We start from the raw sequence: 283 nt of genomic DNA on the forward strand, positions 1-283 counted from the left end.
GCTCGTCGTGTGTCCTCATCGCTTCTTTGGTGCCAGTGTCTGTCTGTGTGGTTCCCAGCACAGTCCCCAGGCGGCGGCTCAGTGGCATCACCTGGGAGCTTGTTAGGAAGCCAAGCCCGGGCCGCTGAGGCAGAGACCGAGAGCCCTGGGGCCTGACACACTCTGCCCGTGACCTTCATTCACATTCAAGTTTGAGAGCCACTGCTTAACAGGAAACTTTTTTTTTTTTTTAATTTATTAATTTATTTGAAAGGTAGACTTGCAGAGAGAAATGGGGAGACAG

Source organism: Lepus europaeus, chromosome 5 (genome assembly GCF_033115175.1).
Source record: "Lepus europaeus isolate LE1 chromosome 5, mLepTim1.pri, whole genome shotgun sequence".
Lineage (NCBI taxonomy): Eukaryota > Metazoa > Chordata > Mammalia > Lagomorpha > Leporidae > Lepus > Lepus europaeus.